Genomic DNA, 18,397 nt, shown 5'->3' on the forward strand with positions numbered 1-18,397 from the left:
TCATGGCCACAGCAAGAAACACACTCTCAGTAGTAACAAGCCAGTCCTAAGCCGAAGTGAGTCTATGCTAAAGCTCTGTATGCTGTACCACGTTTCTGTGTGTGTGTGCACTCATTTCTTTTACTTTTCAAGAGAAAGAGAAGGGGGCGAAAAGCAATAATTTTTATCTCAATAAAGAAGTATGTTCATACAGAGAAGCATTCAGCTTCCTCTGAGAACTCAATGAGCCGCTCAAAGGACCTCAGGAGTCTGCTGGGCTCCTGCACCTGGATCTGGCAAGTTAGTGGGAGCACAGGCTGACTTGGGTCTGTAAGAATAAAAGACAAACACTAGAGTGAGTGCCTCTTTCCAGGTACCCAGTGTTCATCTACAGTAGGTAAAGCACAGCAATAAAGTAAAATAAGTCAGCTGTGTTATAAGAAGTGATAATTGTTCTGGCTGGCCTGTTGCCCTAAGACCCGCAACTTCACAAACCTGTAAGGTGAGAGGTCTGGTCCTCATGGCCTGAACACGGAATTGCAAATGGACCTGCCCCATCCTTCAAGATGCCAACCCAAACTCACCAAATGCTTAATTTTTCTCATTTTTCTTTTTGGTTAACAGAACTAAAATCTGCAAAGGGAACAGTGTGTGAAGGCAGCTCTGTACACTGAGATGGAAAATGCACTGATTTGCACAGAGTTAATAACATGCCCTAAAATGGCCATTCACCCTCAAAAGGCATTAGCATGTAATAGCAGCTGCTTATCCTCTGAGCGCAGACGAATATTGGAAAGAGGTGCTGAGAGGCTTTGTCCTAGAATTACATGTCACTGGTTTAAACATGATGTGTGGAAATTATTTTAATTGCCCATATTAGTCCAGGGCTGAAATAGTCTGGTATTGTTAGGAGTGGTGCAAATGTCTTTCTCTGGTCAGGGTGCTGTTTGAGAAGAACACGTACATACCTGAATGTCTAGAAAGCCTCACCACAACATGAAACTAAAAAACCAAAAAATCACCCCAATAAAATAGCTTTGAAAAATATTCGCTAGTTAATGATATTTTTTGACAGTCTTACATATATAAAGATCCAATTTCTTGCAAGTATGAGCACTGAAAGAGCAAGAACTGTTATTTTTGAGAGAAACATTACAGTTCAAATGTCACAGACTATATTACAGACATTCACAATTGGCTCTGAGATTTAGGAAAAAAAACAACTTACACTGTTGTATGAAGGCTGGCAATGATCACAGTGCTAATGACCATGAGAGAAATACGAGATTTTTTTTTTAAGCATCATTATCTAGTGGCCCTGAGTGCTAATCAAAACAAGGACTATAATGCCTGCTTTAATGGGGTTTGTCTCAGTGATGCTCCTAAATGGAATAAACTATATTAAATCCACACAAGCTACAAAGAGAAACAAATGGCAAAACAATACATAGAAAATGTAAAGATTATTTAATCTATTATTAACTGAGTTACCATCCATGACAGTCACAGTTAACTGTGGTTTTGTAATCCATTTGCTGAATTGTACAACTAGAATTGTTGTTGTCCTTCTGTTTAAAACAACAGACTAAATAAGGCCCAAATCAACCCACAAAATGGCCTAGCAAAGACTGTATGCAGACAGGCTGCATGTCCATTTTCTTCTTTACAACTCAGGAAAGCAGCTCCTCTGGAGTTTTTTCTCCAAGTAGAGGGAATCCGATCCCACTGAGGTAGAGGCAGTCCTGCACATAAGCTGAGCCTCTGTGCACCACAAGAAGGATGCCCTGAGAAGACAAAGGGCCCCACACTGTCCCTCACTGACCCAGTGCTGCAGGGACAGACACTAACTGATACCCACAGGCTTTGGGTCACCCTCCTAATGTTCACAGGAAGAGGCTCTGAATGCCAGGAAGATTAATTCATTGCCATCCTCCTCCTCATCTGCCTTGTTCATCCCTCCTCCTCTGCATATGCTGACCAAATGCACAGACATGCTGCATTTCTTCAGCTTGATACCTCAGAGGATCAGTCACATTTGACTTCCTCAAAAGCAAGTAAATAGGTTTTCTCATGCATCTATTTTGCTGTATTTCTCACACTGTGATGGGAGGATGCATAGCAGCTGAGGAAGGCAGACTATAGTATTTTGGGCAGATCTTTCAGGAAGCGGTGACAGTTTACTGCTAAAATGAAGCAGAGGTATAGAGGCAGTGACACTTTTATGTTCATTTAGATGCAAGAGTGAAATATTTCCAGGGGTTCAGTTTTAAAAGGATGGATTAGCCCTTTCTTCATGGTGTACACAAAACGTAGGATCATGCATCTTATCTTGAAGAATTTTCAATAAAGGTCTTTACAAACTGAAGCTGTAGCTTAGGGAACATAAAATTCATTCTGTAATTAATGAGTTCCCCCCAGTATTACAGAGAAAAAATTCCTACGGTTTTATTGCTTTTGCAAAATGCTTGTTCTCCAGCTCTGAAGGGACTGTGAAAGGTCAGAGGTGTTGAATATACATGATTTATAAAGTCCTCTGGGATGAGATGTGCCGTGTAAATATAAAATATTATTAGAGAATACTCTCTTTAATTCACATACACTGAAATGGAATTGGCTGTGCCACAAAAGCAAAACTAAGAACCCAAGTCAGACTGGTGACGGCAGATTGTCCAAGGCTACTGACAGTCCAAACAGCAGAAGGATAAATTCATTTCACAGACATATTTACCTAATGCTGAAAGTTACTGCTATTCATCTGGAGCTGGTTAAATGTAGATATGAATGTGAAGACTGTGTTACATAGAAATGACTGAACAGGCAAAGATGGTGGGCTGCTCTGTCCCATGATGAAAGAGGGGCTTCTGAAAAAGCTGCAGGCACAGGAGCAGCCCATGTAGCCCATCCACCTTCTGCAGAAACTCTGCCTTACACAAGTCTGTTCTCAAGTGTATGCCAGAGATGCCTGGGATGCCGTGGTCCTCACGTGCTTTGTAAAGTCACACTCAGATGGCACTTCCAGCCTCAAAATATGCATCCTATTTACCCCTGGCTTTGACAGAGGCTTCCAAGTTTCCCTTGCAGATTTGAACCTTGAGATTTGTACACCTCCAGCCGTAGCTATCCAAAGAGGCTTCCTAAAAAACAGTCCCTCAGAGAACTGGGTTGGAATGAGCTGAACTGGACTTCCCTCTCAGAGAAGCATAAATTATACTTTCAACCCACTTTTTGGGATTGATTCCAAAATATTTTTTTTCTTTTGTCCACAATAGTCTACACTTTAACACTGCAATAAATAATCAGTTTGAAGTAGATTTCAAAATATTTTAACAGCTGGAGCAATGACATTCTTACTCGACTTTACTGTAAATGGAAAAATTCCCATTCCCCCCCCCCTCAAAGACAGAGATTGCATATCATATTCTGAATTCTTTTCAAAACCTTGGCCAAAAGATATCACCAGCACAGTCTGTTCCTCTTCACATTATTATTCCCACTCTCACAGATTCTTTTATCTAACTCCCTTCTGCCCCAAAGTTTACAATCTCCTTTCCAAAATTTTTCAACTACACTTCCCTTCTCTTGAATTCCCTCTCTCTCATCAGCTTTCAAATAATATGACTTTATTTTAGAAAAATGATGCTGTGAATTCAGCCCTACAGAGCAATCTGTTCCTACCATTTTTCCTGTGCTAAAACACAGCACCTAATTTTAAATATTTTTTTCTTTTTCTTTTTCTTTTTTTTTTTAAAGGCACAATACAGCCCTTTAGCAAAAGGGCTGCTATATTCCTGCCCATAAAGGAAGAAAATGAAGTTCTTACTTTTGACTGTATTAATGCTTTCCCATGGAAACTGATACATCTGTCTGGGAGATAAAGGAGATTTGGATTATCTGTATTCAAGAGAATAATTAAAAGAAGTTATTGCACAAAATGATTAGATTTTCTAGCAACACAAGTTTAATTCTGTGATAAAGTTATTCTCATCTATGCAGAACACTTTTCATCCACACAAGAGGGGCTCTAAATTTCCTCTGTACTTAAAAAAAAAAGCCATTGTATTTTCACTGATGACGTTTAATATTTGATTTCTTCTATTTTCTTTAGATAATTAAATAGATAGATTTGCTCGTTTGGCTATAGCTAAATTGCTATAGTAGTGGTAGACAATGACATTTTTAAGGCTACATTATACATGATTAATCTTTGCTCCAGCTGAGAGCATTTATTGTCTAGGGCTACCCTTCCTGTTTGTCTTTTCCTTGTGTTTTCAGTTCTCCTTTCCTATCAAGGAGAACAACAAAAATCGTTATGGGTTTTTAATCTAGGGAATGACATTTTTAGCTCTGAGGCCTATGTGTAAATGCAGATTTCCAGCTGTTATAACAAAGAAATAGCAAATGTGAGACAGACGTTAATATATTACCCACTGTTGATAATACAAGCAAAAATCAACCTTGAAAAATCCCCAGCTATTCCAGTAATGAAAGCTTACTCACTGGGGCATTTACATGAACCTGTGCCTTCAGAAATAAGATCCAACTAGTTTCTTGCAATCCAAGGAGTCTAGACAAATCCTCTGTGTTGCTTCTTCCTCTTCTGACATTAACAATTCAAGGGCTAGAACATACAGCCAACAAAATCATCTCCAGATGTTTCTTCTGCTTAGCGATCTGATGCATGCCCAAAGACCACTTACTGCACAATGAAGTCAAGTGGAATCTGGGAGGATTCCAGACTTTCTAATATGCATGCAGGCTTGTGAATTGCCTAGCATGAAAGCCTGTCTTTTAGGACCCCAGATCATGCTGTTTTTCAGGACCAATTTCAGTACCAAAAGTTAAACCAGGTGTTTGGTTTCTATCAAGCACCATTTGAACATAAGTCTTCACATGCTTATGAAGCCAGTTCAGGCAGAACTGATGAGCAACCACTCTGAGCTCCCTAAGAACTCTGCTTTCCTTTGAATCCACTGGCTGAAAAGCCACAGCCCAGATGTGAATGCAATAAGGTGCTTCTTACTGAATAGAGTATACTTGTTGCTTCTACCATCTTCTAACCCTTGAAAACGTCTGAATTTACTGTCCTGGCATGGTGAACACAAGTCATAGTCAGTGGCATGGAGTAGCATGGACATTCAGAGCATACTAACAAGTTTAGGTTTCCCTCCAGCCAGTCTCCAGCCTTTGTTTAGCACTCACCATAGCACATCTCTCATCATCTTATCTCCCTCATCTCCTGTCATCCTCCCCACAGACCTTGGATCCCCATGAATCCTGAAAAGTCCCGCATTCTAGCATTAATACAGCAGCAACTTCCCAATGCCTTGTGTCAGGCACATTTGTGTTTGTAATTCCTTTCACACTAGGCAATTCATTAAGGGCTCTGTTTTGATTACCAAAATGTGTGAACACAATTTTGTATCTCATCTATACAGGGTCACTCTTATGTCAGCTCGTTTCTGACTGTGACAGTCTTTTCCCATCCTAAAGGCAAAACAGTGTTTACATTTGGTTAGCTAAAATATTTACATTACACATTCAAATGATGCATTTTCCCAGTGACAGGGCTCTCCCTGGCATTTCCTCCAGTACCTACTATGCAGCGGAAATGATTAAGATGAATATTCTGGGTGTCTCTAAACAAGCAGATTAAGGAAATATGCAGCACAGCTGTACTATACTAACACTGCTAGACTTTGTAATATGCATGCAGGCTTGTGAACTGCTTAGTATGAAAGCCTGTCTTTTAGGACCCCAGATCAGAAGAGTTCCACATTTCCTTATCAATTTATTTCAAACAGATTCTTCATTTATTGACAAATTATTTGGTGACTCAGTGCATGAGGCCCTGGGAGAGGAGGTGAGAATGGTGCTGCTCACTGATCATCAGTCTGCCTGCGGATAAAAGCCTCGAGTGCTTCGTGTCTGCAGGGGAACAGAGATGATGGGGACTGCTTCCCAGACAGACGAGTGTAAAAGGAAAGGTGACACTAAAGCTGGCAGGGGAATGCCACGAAGTGACAATATTTCTAGGAATCAGAAAACACACTGCACACTCCTGTTTTAATGTAACATTACCAAGTTGGATAAAACACTGTGAATGATGCTGCACCAAGAGGTCCTCCAGACAGACACACAGCATGAGCCTCTCCCCAAAGGGACAGTTTGAGGCTTGTAGCAGAGAAACTGAATTTCAACATAATTTAAGACATATCATCATCAACAGTCAGTCTTACTCAGTTACTTGTTACTACCAAGTCTCTGAGAAGAAATTAGACATAGTGCAGCAACTTCTCACACAGAATCTATGCTATCTTCTGTAGCAATGCAAAATTAGGAACTTAAAGAATCCATCAAAGGTGTATCCCTTACCTTATAACATCATCCACACAGGTCTTCATACAGGCTCTCCCAGTGAGGAAGCAAAAGCTTCTGGGCTGAAAAACCGATGGAACACTGGTTAAGACATTATCTCAAAACCCCTGCCTGTGCTTATATCCATCCCAAACTCTGCTGCATCTTTTTGTTTACAGAAACATATACAATAGCTTACGAAGCTTTTGCTTATTTTAAATTGACCCTGCCCACTTAGTGTCATATACTCTGAAGGAAATGGGTTATAAAAGCCTCTGTATAAGTGAGGCATGCAATATCTAGCAAACAAATATTATTTTGTGGAATTTACTCCACTTTTTTAAACTAACAGCAAATGAAACTTTGCTAGTTAAAACCAATGAGTAGAAGAAAAGTAACAGGCTCTACACCAGTATAAGGCAGTGTATTCAAAATAATAAACAAGCAATTTTGATTTAACCTAAAAGCCTGCATGGAGGAAGTGAACAGGCTCATTACCTGCCTGTCTGGTGCCCAACCAGCCCCACCACCAAGCAGCCTGAGGGGTGTGTAGGGATAAGTGGGCAGGACACTCCTGCAGAAAGGCGATGCCAGAAATCCCTGGGCTGAGGGGGCCAGGATAAACACAGATTCTGCATTTTGAACCAGCAGCTATCAGCCTCACAGTTTCAATTCAGCTCTTTGAAACCTGATTTCCTTTGGGCATCCTCGGGAATACAGAGTTTGCAGCTCCCAGCCTTTGGCAGGCCAGCTCACAAAGCCCTGCCGTTTTTGGCAGAGGAACGTCTGGGATGATGGGCAGCGGCTGTCGCTGTCACTAGCAGGATGTTTTCTGGAGTTTCTCCTACAAGGCAATGTGTTTATTCTTTGAAACAGTTGCTCCCTAAAGATTAAAACTGAGCAGAAGCACAAAAGCAGCGTGTGTCCTCTGGGGCTGCTATGTGCCACCAGGCAAACAGGAGGTACAAGCTGTGTTCTCCCAAATTACACAGAACAAACGGTGCTGCACTGGCAGAACTGAGTCAAGTTCTTCAGTACACAAACCACTCTCTCCTCATTTTAACCTCTGCTTAGGGAAAAAAACCTTTCAAACACCACTTGTGTTATTAAGAGCTCCAGATTTAGAGTTCGGGGGGGCGTCTTCAATGCAGCTGAGCCCATTCACCCCAAAAGCATGTCAGCCTGGGCACAAAAAATAAGCAACAGCCACAAGGTTTGTGCTTTTAAGACTGTATTTGTTATCATTGTCAAATAGCAGTACACACTCTCAAAAACAGACTTAACAACCACAAAGGACAGACAGCAATATGAACAGCAAACACTAGGACAAAATCTATCTTTACTTAGAAACTAAAAAAAATAGTCATTTAAAACCCACTAAAATAGGATTGAAGTACTAAGGGCATATGAGAAATACTGGCACAACAAAGAAAAATCTGTTTGGCACTGTCTGTGTAATTATAGTTATTGCAAGGTGGCTGGAAAAATAAATGCAACAATGATTTTTCTTTCTGCTGAGGTATGTACAACAAATGTTAATTTTTTTACCACTGCACAGGATGCATTGTACTCCAGGGAGTACCTTGAGGGGTGAGGAACTCTCTGGTAATAAGAAGTATTTACCTTGCCTATATATGAATGTATTTTTTATTAGGAGAATTAATTTAATATTGCATATAAATAGCAACTTTTGGCTTAAAAAGTAAAATGGAGAGGGAAACAAAATAGACTTTTCTTCCTCTGATGGGAACACATACAGATTTTCTTATTACTGGTAACGCAAACTAAGCCCACATAAAGGGGAACAGCCGAACTTCAATAAGCCTCAGCACGATGCCCCCATGGAGCTTTATTCTCCTGCAGAGTACAGAGGACTTCGTAACTTTCCTCCCTGTTTTATCACTCTTATTTTAATAAACAACCAAACAGCAGCAATGGCCACTAACTTACGCTACTCTAAAGATAAAAATTTTACCTTTGATTACCAAGGACTCCTCATCCTAGACCCCCTTTGCATTGTGCAGAAGACGCCGGGAGAAGCTGTTTGAGCAGCGCCCTGGAACTCCCTGCGGGCATCAATGCAGCTCCCGGAGCTCCCCAGGCCTGTCCCCGCTCACCGATTCCGTATGCAGGGCGCAGATCCCACCTTCCCCGGCTGCCAAGGGGCACAGCCTGCGAACAATGCCGCCTCTGTCAGCCCGCCCGGCCAGCGGTGCCACAAAGGCACGCTCATCCGCTGCCACGGACCTCTCTTTGCTTCTTCTTCTTCTTGGAGCACAGGGCGATGAGAAGGAATGGAGAGAAATGCTGATGTGTTTATGATTAGCCAAAGCTGCGCTGTGTCCAGGAGCGAGACAGTGTCAGGGCACGACGAGCACCCCGGTGCCTAGAGAGGAGATGGAATCTGCGCCGCCAAGAGCACTCCCTGCCTCGCTTCACACATTTTTGTTTCGGATCCGTGGGTGGTTGCATGAGCAAGCAGCCAGAATAGGGGAGGAGTTAGACAAAAATGCAATTTGGGACTTGGAAGCCTTGTCTGCCTTTTCGAGAGGAGGACGAAGAGGCGAAATCGCAGCGCCCTGACAGAGCCACGCGCCCTTCCCAGACAGGACTTGGAAGCCTTGACTGCCTTTTTGAGAGGAGGACGAAGAGGCATTTGAAATCGCAGCGCCCTGACAGAGCCACGCGCCCTTCCCAGACTTGCCGGGAAAGCGCCTCTCCTGCCGGGGCGCGATCCCCGGGACAGCACAGGCACAGCAGCTGCTCTCGAGCCCCGGTAACCACACTCCAGAGCCTCTGAGCACGCTGGCTGTTCGCTCCTGCCCCACAGCATTGCCAGTTTAATTTTCAAGGAGGCACGATGCTTCGTGATCCTCATGAGCAGCTAGAGGATGAGACAATAAATGACATGCTCAGCAGATGTTTACAGCTGTCACTAGGCAGAGGAGGAGACAGCAGCAGCTTAAATCTTAGTTTTCTACAAAGCTTTCCTTGGAAATCAGAGAGGCAAAGCCAAAAAACCTTTTAAAATCAGATGTCCATAGTTTTCTTGTTTTGAAAGGACTATCGTGTGCATATAGTTCATGCAATTTCGGATTTGTTTTCCTTCCTATGAGAAAATGAGAAGCAATGTCTGGCTCAAGATAAGACAGTGATGATTCCTGCTGAAACCAATTAGAATATTACAGTTTAACTCAAATATTCACAAGCCAAGCTCTATGATAGATGTGAGATGTTTCATGCTCCTCCACATTAATTGTAGTTTGGATCTAAAAACATTGCAAGTGAATAAAGCAGCAAGCAACACTGTGTTTTCTTGAAGTAAATACCAAGAGACACACAGCCCTTGGGTGCAGCACAGCTATGAACTCATGCAGTCCCTGATGAACCACCCTTACAGTATTTTCCCATGCAATTAGTATTAATTGGTGACTTGCTGGCAATCTCCCAGGGGCCCTATCTCACCCTTTCAGCCAGTCCTACAAGATCAGCTTTGAGATGATCATCAGGGCTAGGCAGGCATCCTGCTGCTCCACCTCTCAGGCCTCTTTCTTGCTCTTGTGTTTTTGGGGACTCTGGCAAGGGTTATCTTGAGTAATGAACAATCAAAGATAAGCCTCCTCCAAATCAATACATTCGAGTTTGTAACATGAGATAGCAAAGTAAGAGGGTGACTTCTAGAGGGAATTTATAAGCACTTTTAAAAAATATGTTCTTTCAAAGCATTTCACTGAAGCTAAACTCCAAAATAGTTTTCAGGAGAACTGAACAGCAGTGCTCAGTTCAGTGTCTGGATAGAAACAGACCTGTAAAACTCTGCATCTTGCACTCAAAATTAAGCTGATACAGGACAGCTGTGAATGAGCAATCATCCCTTCTAATTTTATAATTTTTTAATAACAATTCTTAAGGATTTCCTTTTATCTATTAATAGGATGGAATTTGTCTTAAGCATCTTGTCAAATGGACTTAAGAAGGTTCAAGAGTGCTTTACTTCAGCAGAGCCCCACAACTCCATGGCAATAAAATCAGATGTTCTTTGAACATTGTAAACATCTAGAACATATTCCAGAGTAGCTTCCAGGGGCATTTTCACAGTATGAATCTCTTTTTGTAGAATTGTGTAAGTAATCTCAAAACTTTAAAAACCGGTGCTGAGGTGGTTATTCAGAGTCAAAAGGATGTCTGAAAAGAGAACTGTGCAGGGGTCAGCCTACAAAAACCATTCAAGATCTAGTAAAGGATGCAGCATCTAATGGTAAAATACAGTAGGAAATGCTTGTGGCCAGAGGCAAGCAGAACTACTTCAACTAAAACAGGCCAAGTATAACCAAGAGCAACAGGACAGCTTTATTCCTTCTCCTTCTTCTGCTTCTCCTTTTTCTACTTCTCCTAAGTTTCCAGTCCACATAAATCAGTGGTTCTCAGTGTTGCACTTCTCATATCACTTTTGTCTTTTACTGCACAACACTTAGAAACACTTAGAAACATAACATAAATAGGTGCCTAAAAATGGTGTATTTTGGCTCAGAGGTAGTTAAGAACACTAAAGATGGTTATTTCTCTCGGAAATCTTGAGTCTGGAGTGGAGGAGCCTGCCTGTGCCATCTCACTTAATCTCTAACAAGTTGTACCTTTAGATTTCATGTATTTAGTGTACATAAACTCCAGTGTGAAAGTCAAAACTCAATCTTTACACTGGTCAACAGATGTTGAGAGATTTATCACTTACATGTAAGTTGTTTATATGACATAGTTTATTGATTTTTTTCCTTTGGAGAGACTTCTCTTTCTAAATCTTTGTGATCCTTTGTGATCCTACTTCATTTTCATTTTTTAAAGACCTTACTGTCTTTTTCCCCCACATCTATGGCAAGTAAAGATCCAGATATTATTTGTCAGGGCCCCATGAAAAAATGAATACTTTGAGACTATTCTCACAAGTATTGTAGAAGTACAGAAGAAGACCTCACTTTCACTGGTGTAATTACCCTGCAATTCCATTAACTTGCAGTATCTTTGGATATACACCATCAATCTGAGACAGCCCTCACCTCCATCTCACACCTGTTTAGCTCTCAAGGTGTATAAAACCACAAGGATATTACTCAGGGCAGCCTAGGTGGAAGGAGATTTCTGTCATTCAATGGAGGGACAGATTAGGAAGCACAGAATAAAAGTTTCTGAGAAGAACTTCTCCATAAAATCATGCAAGAGGAAGTAGCACTGCATACATGCTCTGGCAGGGACAGGAAGGTGCTATATGTGTCTTTGGAGATGTAGAAAAACTGTGAGATTTCTTAGTATGATGCTATTCTGAAAAATCTGGTTTGCTTACAGGATTTTAAAACACACACATGTTCAGACTGCCACTTTGCATCTACAACTAAGAGAAAGAGGGACTCAACATTCAGTTTTCTGAAAACACAGGGCCAAGAGATTCTTTCTCCAAAGACTTATGCCAAGACTTAGTCAATGCCACTCTAATACCCTGATAGCAAATTCAATCTTTACAAATACAAACATCTTTAAACAAATTATGAACATCTCTGGCCATACAGATAGGACTAACACTTGCAAATTACTTCTCTAAATAGGCGTTATATCAAATCTCCAAAGAGTCCAGATAGAGGTGTTCAGCCTGCATTAGGTGATAATGAAGTCTGAACCCGAGAGATCTTAGTTAAATTTGGATTAGCTGTTGATGAAAACCAACTTGATAACACTGCTTATTCTAGACTTGCCTCAATTACAGTTTTCCCAGTCAAACTTGTCACAGCTATTCCTTCTTTCCAAGAGCACTACTTTTGTGACAGTTTTATTTGTAGTGTTTCGTGGCATTTGTACCTGCACCTCATCAGGTCCTTCTACTTGCCTGGAACAAAAGCTGGATCATACCAGGTCCTCTCCATCTATGGGAGACCAAACACGAAATTACACTTAATCCAGCATCACCTCTGCCTCTGGCTGGGAGCCTGGCAGAGCTGGGAAGTGCAAATCTCCTACACATGCTGAAGACAAATACACAGCACACTGCCCCCACTGCTAAAAGGTCTGTATTTCATTTTGAGCTATTGATCAAACTGAATTATTTTACTTGGGCACAGATCATTTGGGTCTACAGTCTGTTCTCTGTTAAAAGCTCTTTAACTCTTGACTAACTCAGGTCATGTGGATTCTTAGCTTGGCATAACTTGCATGTGGCCAAAGCCCCTTCTCAGAGCTGTCAAGACAAAGCCTTACAAAGATCTGACATCAACCAATACAATAATGTCTAATATTCTGTACTAAAAGAATGCATATAATTTTCTTAAATAATTTTTCTTATGGAAGCTGGTTTGCAACATTACAGTACTTATGAGCTACTACACATCCAGTAAAGTATTTAAGAATAACTGATGTAATTTACAAATTTATTTCTCATCTATCTGATAAGCACTGATACTGGAACTGAAACTTTCACCTCATCTGAGGTGAAAGCATTTAAGCATGGCTCTTTGGTTTCCATTTGTAGTAACCAGAATTTCCAACGTTTTTTTCACCCATGTACTCAGTAGATTTGGGCTTGCTTCCCTCAGACAAGACCAAATGTATTCAATCCGTTACAGTCAAGAATAAATTCTTACATATGGCTTCCTAATGTTACTCATTGGGACATAGATGGCTACAAATGTGCTTCCTTCAACTTCAAGCTGTCTTTTATTCTCCCCTGCAGCTTGCTCATTTTTGTTAAAAATGAAGAAAGGAATCAAATTGCTAAGTTTTCATTTTCCACTCTTCCTAATTTTCAAATTTATGCCATTTGTAAGACCCAACTGTTCTATGACAAGAGTTTTTTAACCCATTTAACAGGACGAAAATCTTGAAGGAACAGAGACTTTTCTGTTTGTTTAATCCTCTCCTGCATCCACCCACTCTTCCTATTTTCCACTCCTTAATTAAATTTCAGATCAAAGATCTTTCTGACTCAAGACATCCAAATGTTTTCAGATTTGGCTAAAAAATTGTGCAAATCCATTATCCTATATTGTCATATCTAACCAGGAAACCAGGAGAAAATCTCATTAATTATTTGAATATATGGACAAGATGAGATTATCTAAATCAAATTGCGAAGTCAAATGCACAAGGGAATATATATATATATTTAATGTAAAATATAATTAGAGTATGCTCAAAATAATTGTTCAGACTATAAGATACTAGTGGGCAGAGGTTCTGGAAATGTGACACTACTCTAATCAGGAAAACAGCCACAAGAAGAAATTTATCTATTTATGAGGGTTTCACTTTGAGATTACAAGTGCAAGAGACAAAAATGTCACCCTCCTGTCACTTGTTGACAGGCTGTGATACAGAGAAGCTTTGTCACTACTTCATCACCATCCATGACTGCTCTGCATCTCACCTCCAATGGCAGCCTTGCATTCCTGAGTCCTGATCCCTTCAGACCTGTTTGAATTATCCTTGTTTTTCTGCCATGAGTGCTGGCATCCTACTCAGCAAAAGCATACCAGATAAAACTGTTTGTGCTCAGGAAATTGCATTATATGAAGAGTAATTATTAAGATGTGATTTTCTCTGTGCAAGCTTTTTCACAAACTATACAAGTACTCTTACCACAGCCACTGACACATAGAAACACTGGAAGAACATTTAAGTATTGCATCAGTGACAAAAGTATCCACGGCAATTATTTATTCATAAAACAAGGAACATAAAAAACAAAACAAAACAAAAAAAAAACCAAAAACAGCCCAAAACCACAAAAACAAACAAACAAACAAAACCCCCCACTCTTAGAAACCTTTGTTTAACTACAGTGAATTGTTAATTCTCAAAGTTTAATTTCAGGAAAACCTGTCAGCTAACCATTCTTGCTCTCTTTGTTTATCACTATATCTTTCAGAGTGAAAACTGGTTTAAAAATCAGGAAAAACAAGATGAACAACCTTAGACCCAATCCAAACAAAAAGCTGGTTAATTACATCAAACATTTCTTAATGCAACTAAAGCTCTTTGTGCTGTCCTCCTAAGTACCTGCAGGACAGAACAGTGAGCTGGCTGCCCCTGCACCTGCTTCATGCGACACTAGACTGAAATCTGTCAATGTTGCCCAAAATTTTACCTATGTTTTTGGTATAAAAGAAAAAAAAATCCTAGAGGATCTCCTGAGCCCTCAGACTCAAACAGCTTTTGAAGCAGGTGAACAACAGATCAGTAAGAGATGGTGTTTCCACCTTCTTTCTGCTATTGTTGTTGTGGGATTTTATGCTTTTTGCCTGGACTCTACACTACCTATGAGAGATCAGACCTGATTTTGTATCTAATATTGTCCTTCAGTACTTTGTTCTCCCTTGGAGACACCTGTCATGGACGGATTGACACATACCTGAAAGCCTCACCCAAGCTTGGTTCACAAGATTGAACTGAAAGAATTTACAGACTAATTAAAAGGAATTTTAAAGAGCAAATCTTTCAAGTGTGTGATAAAGTGAACCTTACGCAAGGGTGCTGAGAAACTGGGCCCTGCCCTGACTTTAAAGTATACTTTGAACAATCACTGCTGGGAGTGAAGTGGCCCAATAAGTCAGAGGTGTCAGTCCAGGGGAGTTCCAAAAAAGCTCTCAAAGTATCTGCTAATAAAGGCTTTGCCCTGGTCACACAGCAAGGCTGTGACAGAAGCTGACTGGCTTCAGTTTTTCTAAATAACTAGTATCAACATAATGAAAACTCTGTTGGGCATGGAGAATACGTTCCAGCTAGCAGAGGCCCAGCCTTTGGCATGCCCCTACTCCACCAGCCTTTGGCACACAAAAGCCACCTGCAAGGGAGACTTGACCCCAGAACACCAAGGCTCAATAAAGCAGGAGCTGCCAAATGGAAGGAGCTGAGGCAGAGCACCGCTGGCCAGCCTTCCCTTCCATTTCAGCAGGTTTTGCAGAGTTTTGCAGATAGCTGTCTTTTGGGTGCCACCACCTACCACCCTCCTCCTGGGCACGGGAGGTGACATGTGCAGTGGACTGGTGGACCGAGAGTGCAGAGCATCACTGCTCTGACCAGTGTCCCAACAAGCAAGGAGGACTCCCCAGAACATCTGTATGTCTCTCTCTCTTTTGAAAATGACCTTTAAAATCACTCTGCCAGCTAGAACTGAGTATGATGTTTAAAGGAAATTTGCAGTAACTTGTGGATGATAAGATTTTTTTTTTTAACTCTTTGAATGTGACTTCTTCATGAAGTGAAGTGGCTGAGACAGCCACAGTGTTAGTGTGTATATTCACCACCTCCAGACTCCACACTGGACCAAATGCACTGGAGAAGACAGTAAACAGAATTTCCTATGCCAGCTCATTGAACTGGGAGAGATGCTAACATAAACTCTAATCCCAGAAATGGGTTTGCTTAATCAAGCAAGCTTTGCCAGAAGATGTAATCACACACCACAGAAGATTACATTAGCCTTTTAGAAAAAAAAACACACTTAACCAACTCCTGAAATTCTGCTTTGATATTTGCATGAAATCCATGCAAATTGTATGGGCTTCAGCATGTGTTTTCTCCCACACCAAAGCAGCCAGATGGACAGCCAGGGATGTGAGAAAAATATTTTCTGCTAAGCCTGCGGGGAGATGAACAAGAAAAGAAGCCCCCATGTGCTTCTCCCCATGTCCAGTGCATACATCCCACCCCCCCATACTGTGAGCCTTCTTTTCACAGAGATCCCTTCCTTTGACCATGGAGAAAGCAGTGGCCTGGCACTGTGACCTCAGCCACAGCCAGCAAGTGCTCCTGGGGTGCTCTGTGCTGGGTCAGAGCAGGAAGAAGTCTGGGGGTCCCCACCTCCACCCTGCCATCCAGCAAGGCCCTGGGAAGAGGGGTCACCCTGTGGCATAGCCATCAGTTACTGCAACACATAAGGGGCTTTGTATAAATAGCTTTTGTTCCACTAAAATTCATCTGCACGAGCTTGCTTCCTTCCTAACAGTTGTTAATGGATTTCTTTACAGTTTTTCTCCTTTTTCATGTACATTCCATGAAGAAAGCATGGGAGCAGCTGCAGCCAGCTGTGAGCTTCCCCACTGGGACCCTGAGTGCTGCCTCTGAGACAGCAGTGACAGTCCCATGGCGACGGAGAGCATCTTAACTGCAGACAAGATTGCTTGCTGCTGCCGTGGGAATCGGGGCAGCAGAGCACTGCTCGCATTCCAGGCAGGGACAAGATGAGGGTGCCTCACACGCTGCAAGAAGGAGAAGCACTTCATCTGAATTCAGTGGGACAGAAGAAACAAATTCATCATGCAGAATGTTTAGGAAAGCCTCACCCCCTCTGAAGTGTTTCAGGAATAATGTTCAACAAATGGTAATCGTACCCTCCCCACCCTTGCTTTTAATAATTGAGGAAGAGAAAGACAAAACATTCATTCTATTTTTCCATCATTTTTAAAATCCAATTTTTGGGTGACTGTTTGCATCCTCTCTGCATTAGATATCAGAATTCACCATGAGTCAAAGCCTGAATAACTTTGCTTGGACAAATCTCCTAGGAATATCAGCCTGGAAAGCACGTCCTGGGAAACGAATGAGTACTTCCTGACATGGGAAGCATCTCAGCCAATAATCCCAACTAATGTGGATCTCTCCATTGTTTTACTTTACACAAATAAAGTACACTCAAATAAGGACATTTCACATGCTCATGTCTGGTATTTCACATGTGCAATCACTGTGAAATACCAGACATGGTATTTCTGGTTTACTCAGACATTAAGAATGTGAAATATCGGATATACACAGATATTCTCCAAGCAATCCTATTAGGACAGAGATATAACTGGGCTGGCAGACACACTTTCAAAAATTACAGGTCTTGTACACACAGAAAAATCTCCTTGCCTCTCTCCATCAAGAAGTTTTTACTGCTTGGTCAGTTGGTTTTTTTTAAGTTTAGTCTTTCAATTAGTTCCAAATCCTGATAAAATAAAACTTAATTTGCCTGATCATAAGCTCATAAAACACAAGAAGAGCTTAATGCAAAATAAGTTAAGCAGTCATTTACATATTTGCTCATTTAAACAGCGGACACTCTTTGCAGTAATTTAACGTTGTCAAGCAAGCACGGGAGGCATAAAATGCTTTGGCTTTTATGTCGCTCCTTACTGATTTAATAATAATTGCCAATAGATCCTTTGTAAAAAAAGAAAAACACAACACTCACTATGCTGTTTGGGGGTTTTTAAAACAGTATTTAACAGAGGGGAGAGCATAAAAGGGTAAGGGCCTGAAGTCACCCCTCCAGGCAAAGTACATATTTACCACCTACTATAAACTATATGCAAAACCACTGTTCATGGGTACAAAGACAAGACTAGTCAAGGTGTGCTGTTACCTGTGACCTACCTCCTCTGAATTCTGCTCCGTGCTCCTGTTCTTCAGCCACCCCTTTGTTGCAGCTGCATCCCTGTCCTTCCCCTGCCTACTCCTCCAGCCCCTCTCCTCTAACAGCATTAGCAGTACATCTCACAGCACTGCATCTTGCCTACTTGATCCATCACTGAATCAACACAACATAAATCCCCCAGGCACACCAAAACACTGCTACATTAATGCTTCATCTATGCTGCAAGATAATCTCTTAAAATGCCTACAAAATTCTTTTAGAAGACCATGGTTTTGTTCTTGCAGCACTCTAGCCAGGAAGTGGTTAAAACAAAGGTGAAAAATCACAGCAAATAATCTGAAAGACTGTATTCCCATCATGTTTGCCTCTTCCAATCCCATTTCTTCCTATACAAGTCTTTGTGCAGTTGCTCTGTTGAATCATTAGGAAGGCTCTGGCTTTCTGCAGGTGGAAAAGGCCAGAACCTGATCCTGTGTGCAGGAGCAACACCTCTTCACCCACCATGAGCCTGCAGTCCTGCACCAGTCCTTTATTTCTCCAGACATGTCTGCTTAGGAAGAAGCTATTTTAATTATTTTAAATACATTCTGTCCCATGCAAGCATGCAGATAAAAAAGTTTAAACCCTGCTCTTGACATAGTCTTTTACAATTCAGATGGGAGT

The 18,397-nt window shown here is 41.3% G+C and overlaps 1 protein-coding gene across 3 annotated transcripts in view; it reads right to left on the reverse strand.

The window, feature by feature from the left end:
* PAG1 (phosphoprotein membrane anchor with glycosphingolipid microdomains 1) overlaps positions 1-18,397 on the reverse strand; it is a 103,848-nt gene that overhangs the window by 33,781 nt on the left and 51,670 nt on the right. For 2 of the 3 annotated variants that reach the window (XM_041413085.1, XM_041413084.1), the window contains exon 3: positions 6,352-6,411. The gene's annotated coding sequence lies outside the window, so the exon portion shown is untranslated. Of the gene's footprint in view, positions 1-6,351; positions 6,417-8,308; positions 8,736-18,397 lie in introns of those variants that run through there. The other variant, XM_041413083.1, reaches the window with a different exon arrangement.

Source organism: Onychostruthus taczanowskii, unplaced genomic scaffold (assembly GCF_017590055.1).
Source record: "Onychostruthus taczanowskii isolate IOZ18803 unplaced genomic scaffold, ASM1759005v1 scaffold4, whole genome shotgun sequence".
Lineage (NCBI taxonomy): Eukaryota > Metazoa > Chordata > Aves > Passeriformes > Passeridae > Onychostruthus > Onychostruthus taczanowskii.